Raw genomic sequence first — 5,454 nt, 5'->3', positions numbered from 1 at the left:
TCCTCCTCCTCCTCCTCCTCCTCCTCCCCTGCCTCCTCCCCTCTGGTTTGCTTTCTGGTCCCTCCAGGTTTGCCTTCCCCCATCCACTCCAGTTTGTCCCCCTGGTTCTTCTGGTTCCGCCAGCCTATAAATAAGCCAGATAAAGGGAATACCGTGTTTTCTTGAGTTCAGCTCTGTTTGGGGTTTGTCTTCGTTTTCCTTCCAATTTGTGTTTTCTGTTTGCCAAGTTTTGACAAGAGGCATTTTGGACGTAAGGTCATTAAACAATTGCTAATCCTGTTGTTTCCAAGATCACTGTGTTAGTATGGTGTGACTAGAGAAACAAATTCATAGATACTCATATATGTATAAGAGAGAGCTTTATATAAAAGAGTAATCATATTAAAAAAACATCCCAACACAGTCCAGATCAAGTCCATAAGTCTGCTATTAACCTTTATGTCTTATACCAATCTATAAATTCCTCTTCAGACTCAGGGAACACATACGATGGTGCTGAATGCAGGGAGATCACAGGCCAGTAAGTGGAAAGTCACGGATCCTGTGGCGGTGTATGCATCTCAGCACTGGTGTGGGTCTCCATGTGGCTCCTCCAGCTCCAGGGCTATAGTGTAGCTCCCTGTGTCTTGTCATCAGGCAGAGAGAGTGTGTATGGCCTACAGTGAGCTATTTATCTCCGTGGTGCCTCTAAATGAGGGCAGCAAGCTGTGACCTGATTGACAGGCTAGACTCGCCCATTCGCAAGTTGACACCAGATTATGTAACTACCACAAGCACTCAAAAGGCTTTTTAAGCACAGCTGTGCCTCCTGCCTCTGCACAGTGGATGGGCCCATACGCTGGGCCATTCACTTCCTTGCTACAATTGGCTGCGTTATTATATACCTAGCCAGGGATTCCAGTTTCACTAGAATGACTGCATTCAGATTGATTCATTAGGTAGGTCCCCAACTGCTTTCAGAGGTCGTGGTGGGTCACTCTGGCCAGTAATCCCTTCTGAAGGTCGTGAAGTGCCACCCCAGCCTTTGGTACCCGACTGCTGGCTGCTGTCTAGAGAACAGTCAGAGCCTGGACAGCCGGCTAAGTCTGGGCCTGACACATCAAAGACGGAGGCATCTGTCCAAGGCCCCTAAGATTCTGCATCATGCTGGAACCTCAAGTTAAGAATCCTGGGGCGCCGGTAATCTAACCATTTTGTTGTTTTTATTTTCTAGTGTGGGCTACCAGGAATCCGTTCCCATAGGGGACGCTTTGGTGCTGCACACTGTCTATAGGTCCAGAGTTGACCGGCAGATACTAAAAAAGTGATCCCCAGGCTCACAAGGCCTAGATGACCCCAACCCCATCCACCGTGGCCCCCTAAGTGGATGACTGCCTCTCCCAATAGAACAGGAAGAGTGTGAACCCCAACTCCACTTTCTGTCCAGTCACAGCAGGAAGTAGTCAGAGATGGTTGCTGCCTAGGACCTCCAATGGTTTGGGTCCATATTTCTTCAGGGGGTAATGCTAGGGAGCCTGAACAGGGACTAAGGGGGGTTATCTCCCCAACGACTGCATAGGGCCACAACAAAGGGGCTGGAAAGAAATCAGGCACAATAATTAGACACCGAATGAAAGATCCAAACGGAGCAAGTGCAGGCCAGGACCTCCTAAGCGCAGGTGAAGCTAAGCTTGGCCACAACCTAGCAACATGACATCACCCAGGTGGGCTTAAACTCAACCAATAAAATCAGCCAATACCCTCAACCACGCCTCCCCAACTGGTGTGGGTAAAAGCAGTTCTCTGGCAGGCCACCTCTCTCTTTCAGGTGAGCTTGGTAGGCAGAGGGTGGGAATCTCTCCCGGGCATGGGTGCACATTTGTCATTCCGGTCCTGAGGCCCAACCTCAGACCTCCCTTCCCTCTTGGGCCCTGGGATTTCTTGATTCCACAAGTGTGGATTTGTGCTCCTGTTCTTGTATTCTTTCCACGTGATTTTTCACGTTCAGCAGTGAGCTCCTGAGCAGCTTCCGCGCAGCCTTGCACACTTTCCTGGAAAAGCGTGTGCTGTTGGAGACTGCAATGCCAGAAACTTTCCTTTTCCTCATAAAAGTCCCTTGGATTTTAACTGTGCTTCTGCCACGTGAATTCTTTCAGCGCCAAGGAGCGAGAATCGAGGTATCCAAATCCAGAAACCTAACGGTGGGATTCAAATAATTTAACAACCAGTTCAATGCCCTAAGACTGTTTAAAGTATTTTGAAAAATGCTATACTGAAAGGTAGTTTATGATTTCATACAGTTAATACTTACTGTACACACTCGAGTATAAGCCGACCCGAATATCAGCCGAGGCACCTAATGTTACCACAAAAACTGCATTTAAAAATGTGCTGAAAAACCCGGCTTATAACGAGTATATACGGTAAATATTAACAATAAAAAATGGACAGAAAACTCAATTAGAAGAATTTTAAAATAGTAATAAAAATATATCAATAACTGAAAAAGCAAAACTGTTATTTAAGATATTTTCCTATTGATTCTTGACTGGCATCCTTACTTGCATTATTTGCTGTTATCCAGTTTTGCTTTGTGATATATCCTGGACCATCTTTTCATGGTTGGTGTAGGAGCTCGTTCCTTTAGAGCAGTAGTTCTCAACCTGTGGGTCGCGACCCCCTAGGCGGGTTGAGCGACCTTTTCACAGGGGTTGCTCGATTCCTGACAGTAGCAAAATGGCAGTGCTGAAGTAACAACAAAAATAATTTTATGGTTGGGGGGTCACCACAACATGAATTGTATGAAAGGGTTGCTGCGTTAGGAAGGTTGAGAACCACTGCTTTAGAGGTAGGCTGTGTTTGACATCTTAAAAATAGGAGACTTCTCTTCTCTGAACATATTATGCTCATCTTGGAAAAATCCCTGTCCACTGCTGCCGAACTTACAGCAATTATTCTGACAATATGTTTAGCTCTGTGAATACTTCCAGGTTTGGGGTGTGACACAAATATGCTGTGAAATGATAACATGCCATCTCCTGGTTGTCTGGCACTGTTTTGGTTATGTGTCTACAGTAAATACAAGGGAATAAAAACAGTGTTTCATCAAAGGTATAACAAGTTTTATGAAATGAGTAAATATTGAAAGTATGGTTCCGTTTAATTTTGTGTGCTTATGACAGAATGAACAATATGGTGCTTAAAATATGCTTTTATGCAGATGAACCTTCAAAAAGAGTAATGAATGGAAATTTGTGATTTCCACGTAGGAGCTGCCCAGACACCCACCTTAGAGAGAACCCTGATTACAACCATTTTAACAACCAGTTCTCTGAACTAAACGAAAAATTAGGTTTTATTCTGTTGAACTAGTTTTCACCCACTGAATCTCACCACTGGTTATATATGTATATTGTAGCCCCATAAGAGCTACATTTCAATACAAAAAATATTTGCCACCCAACACACACAATATGCAAGGGCTTCTCACCTGCTGGCACATTAGTAGCCTCAAATTCACACAAAAAAATTAACTCTTTTTGTTTTTAAAAATGATCCTTGTACTGGATTCATTTTTGTTGAAATTTTAGACTACCGCAGACCTCCATTTAGGGTACATATCAAGCAATTCAACATCTTATCATAATGCTATTCCTTTTCTCTGCTTCTTGAGAACACTTCAGCATTATTAGTGGCAATTTGTATGAGTCCTATGGTTTTATTCAAGATTAACAGCATTAAACATGCTAAAAAAATACCTAAGAACCTTAAGTGATCTCATCTTACTGTGATACAGTTGTCTGGGTGGATGAACTGCTCTTGGAAGGTTAGCATCACATGGTGTTTTAACAAGTCACTTGTAAGAAGAGATCTAAATATCATGTGTAAGGACCTACTTGTATTGTTCAAACTTGTATTGGTCAAAGATTAACTATAATTTCTGTTGTTGAGGTGGAGGATTTCATTAAGATAGAGACTGACTATCTTCAGTCATGTAATAATCAACCAAGGCTAGACCCATATTTTATAAGCAAATAAAGAGTTAAGTAAGAGAGACTGGAAAAATATCCCACCAATTTGAAGTCTAATCAAGAAGTAGCTCTCTAAGCTGATGTTAAGTGTTTAAATTTTCTCGGGCCTCCTTTGGATGTGACAGGCATGTCATGTATTTCAAACTCTTACCAGTCATTCTCTAAGGCAGATGGAGAGAAGAGATTTCTTCTACAGTTCATTTTATAACCACTTTAAAAAATAATTTGCCATCATGTCTCTTTTACTTTAGAAGCTACAAAGCAAAATAACTCTGCTGAGACCTTGCTCTTGTTAATGTATTTGAGCAGCTAGAAACTATAATACAAGTTCTCAAAATATATTGAAAAAGAAATCAAGCAACTTAATTTGTTTCTAAAATACGAAAGGAATTATAAAGGAATAAAGTGTTATTTTTTTCCTAGCCAGGTAGGGTAGAGATGAATTATTACCAGGAATGAGGCACTTAAAAAAGACTGTGGAATCTCCTGCTACATTTTAATTCCAGTTTTCCAGGAACTTTTTCTAGCTGCTCACATGTGTATGAGGCTATAGCTTTGGATTTTATGTGTTTTTTTCCTTATCTCATTTAGTAAATAATGGCCTTATTGCCTCTAATTTCAATTAACATTTTAATTCTACAGACATCAATTTACTAAATTGCATAAAGCCAATTAATAATGTCAATGGGTTTCATTTATTTTTATGTTGCTTTAAATGAATTGTTATGCTGAATTACTGGACACTTTGTTTCCTTTATTAGAGACTACTATGCTTTAAATAGGCTTTTGCCTATAATTAGCAGCTCTGGTGTCACAATGGATTATATATTGGACTGCTAATCACAAGGTCTGCAGTTCAAACCCACTAGCATCTTTGTTGGAGAAAGATGAGGCTTTCTACTCCCATTAAGGTTGACAGCCTCAGAAACACACAAAGGCGGTTCTGCTCTGCCTTTTAGGGTCAATGTGAGTTGGAATCAATTTGTCGATGGGTTGTTTGGTTTTGCCGCTATTATGTTGGCAAACTAAGACCTTTCACTGGAATTATATCTTTAAAGTCTGTTTTCAAAAACCTTCATACTATACCAACACATATTTTTCTGTTGCTATGTAATATGTAAAATTTAATAATTTTTCATCACATTATAAGTGATGCGTCAATATTACATTTCACTATAGGCCATCAAGCCTTGGTATCTCCCCTTAGCCTGTTGACCATGATTTTGAAGGTGTATGTGCCAGCTAAGTGTATCTACCATCTCTTCCTCGAAAATGAACCTGGGAGCTTTTTTTTTAAAAACATTTTATTAGGGGCTCACACAACTGTTATCGCAATCCATACATACATCAATTGTGTAAAGCGCATTTGTACATCATTCTCAAAACATTTTCTCTCCACTTAAACCCCCACATTAGGTCCTCATTTTCCCCTCCCTCCCCGCTC

Source organism: Echinops telfairi, unplaced genomic scaffold (genome assembly GCF_000313985.2).
Source record: "Echinops telfairi isolate 266 unplaced genomic scaffold, ASM31398v2 ScPeMD7_2;HRSCAF=8, whole genome shotgun sequence".
Lineage (NCBI taxonomy): Eukaryota > Metazoa > Chordata > Mammalia > Afrosoricida > Tenrecidae > Echinops > Echinops telfairi.
Note: the sequence above shows the minus strand (reverse complement) of the source record.